This window comes from Capra hircus, chromosome 6 (genome assembly GCF_001704415.2).
Source record: "Capra hircus breed San Clemente chromosome 6, ASM170441v1, whole genome shotgun sequence".
NCBI lineage: Eukaryota > Metazoa > Chordata > Mammalia > Artiodactyla > Bovidae > Capra > Capra hircus.
Genome location: NC_030813.1, coordinates 75,807,349 through 75,810,204, shown reverse-complemented (window position 1 = coordinate 75,810,204; position 2,856 = coordinate 75,807,349).

The following is a 2,856-nucleotide window of genomic DNA, read 5'->3' as shown; positions in this document are numbered from 1 at the left end:
TCATGCTACTAATCCTCACAGATTGTATACTTTATTTTCTCACTTAATTTACATCAGATAAAAATAACTTGCCTTTCTAGGATGACTTTCTGTGAAAAATAAGTGATTCAATAAACACTTCTGATTACTTCTTATAGATTTTTTTTATGATTTTTGGATACATTTAAATTTGTCTTTTGTTTATATAAAATATAATTGCATCCTTTGAAATATGCCTTCTGTGACTTGTAATAAATTAAAAAAATAAACAGTCTCTTAATTACCCAAGCATGTCATAATATTGAAAGGACAAGATAGTCTCAAAAGTCTTCTTTCTGGCGTGCTGAGGTTCATGGGGTCGCAAAGAGTCAGACATGACTGAGTGACTGAACTGAACTGAACTGAAGTAGATGTTTATAACATATATAGATTATCCTTATCAATTACCCTTGAAAATTTTTCAGTAAGATGTCAAAATAATATTAGGGACACAAGCACTTACCCATAACAGAAAAATCTTTTAATATGCAATGGTAGATATCAACTTTGCTCATTTATTTCATTTAAGTTGACTTCATGTTCTACTCTACAGCATATAATTACTATATATCCTACTCTATAACACATAGTCACAGCTGTAGATGTGGACCCAAAAATTGTTTCTTGAAAATGTAGAGCACATTTTTCTTGGTTGTGCCTTCTGACTCTCAAAATAAGAGCAAATGTGTTAATGAGGAATTATGCTTTTTGCTTTTTCTAAAAGCAAATTGTAAACACTTGCACAAAAGGAAAAAGAATAGTAAAGTAAGTTCATATGCCCTTTACAAAACTTCAAAACTTGCAAACTCATAAATAATATGCCTTTTCCTCTACTACCAGCTCAAGCCTCTTTGTATTATTGTGAAGCAAATTTCAAGATAATTATATAATTTCATCGATAAATTGGCTTTTATGTATTTATAAATGACCAGGATTCTAATTTTTAAACTTGATTCAATGCTATTGTTAATCATATCCCAAATCAGCAATAACAGTATCTTAATATCACCAATATTCTAATTACTCAAATTGTTCTATTACTTGTTTTCTGTATGTTAGAATTAGTTATGTCTCAGAGTCTGTTTTAGTCCCTTGCACTCCTTTCCTTTTTTTCCCCTTGCAATTTTTATTGTTGTTTTTTTTTTTTTGAAACACCAGATAATTTTCCTTTTAAAGTTTCTCATGATTTGGATTTGCTTCCTATCTATGGCTTAATATGCTTTTCTTGTGATGTATCTCTTAAAAATTGACACTAAAATCAGAAAAATGACTATTGAGTTTAAAATTTTGGGAAAACTGCTTCATGGCTGTGGTTTGGGTGTTTAGTTGCTAAGCTGTGTCCTACTATTGTGATCCCATGGACTGTAACTTGTCAGGGTCCTAGAAGGTGCTATATATTTCCATCAGAAGATGTGAAATGTATAATTCTTGCGTGTGCATTCTTAGAATCTTTTGATGATCCTTGCTTAGATTAATTAATTCATTATATGGTACAAGTCTTTCTTCAGTTAGGAGCTGGAGTATTTCTAGGAAGAGAAACTTTCTCTCTTCAACTATTATGTTACCCTACAGGAGAGGCAGTAAAAATGGATCATTATTTCTAATTGTTTACCTTTAAAAAAAAAATAATGAATTGGTTTCCTTGTAAATTACAAAATGAACGAGGAATAACTATTTGTTTTTAGTATCATTATGATGTTTCAGGCAGTATGAAAAAAAAGTTAGTCTCTCAGTTGTGTCCAAATGTTTGTGATCCCATAGACTATAGCCTGCCAGCCTCCTCTGTCCATAGAATTCTCTAGGCAAGAATACTGATTGGGTTGCCATTTCCTTCTCCAGGGGCTCTTCCTGACCTATGGATTGAACCTGGGTCTCTTGTATTGCAGGCGGATTCATTACCCTTTGAGCCACCAGGCAAGCCTTTGATGCACTATAGCCCTATTTGCAAAACTAATTGATGATCAAAACATTCCTTTGTTAGCCAATAGGAATTGGATTTATCTGGGTCCTTTAAAATGCTTCAGAAAAGATTGAAAACGAGAGTTTAGGAGAATAAAAATTTGAAAGTAAATAATTATCACAAAGACATTGTCTTAAAAACTCTTGGAATTTAAAGATAATGAGAAATACCTTAAATTATTATGAAGAAGCCAAGATAAAATAAGAATTTAGGCTAAACCTAGGTTTTTTCACAGCAATGCCTTAAAAACCAGAGAGGCCTTAAGGAAAGAAAATGACCCCAAAACTGTGTATAATTCAAACTACTTTTCATTTTAAAGGTGATAGCTATGCATTTTTGATAAGCAGTAGTTGAGCGTTTCGGAGAAGGCACTGGCACCCCACTCCAGCACTCTTGCCTGGAAAATCCCATGGATAGAGGAGCCTAGTAGGCTGCAGTTCATGGGGTCGCTAAGAGTCGGACAGGACTAAGCGACTTCACTTTCACTTTTCACTTTCATGCTTTGGAGAAGGAAATGGCAACCCACTCCACTGTTTCTGCCTGGAGAATCCCAGGGACGGGGGAGCCTGGTGGGCTGCCGTCTATGGGGTCGCACAGAGTCGGACACGACTGAAGTGACTTAGCAGCAGCAGCAGTTGAGGGTTCAGTGTTCTCATATGTTCTTAAAGATATATCTAAATTTCAAACTTTAAGCAACTAATTTATTAAAAGAAACAATGGCAAAGATTTTGGAGGTACCCTAAATCAATTTAGAGTATTGAGTAAGAATTTAAATAAGACTAAAATACTAATAATGTCATTATATAGTAACAAGTTAATAGTATAATACCTAAATTAGAGAATAAACTATTAGCTATAAAGGATTTAGAGGAGAAAGA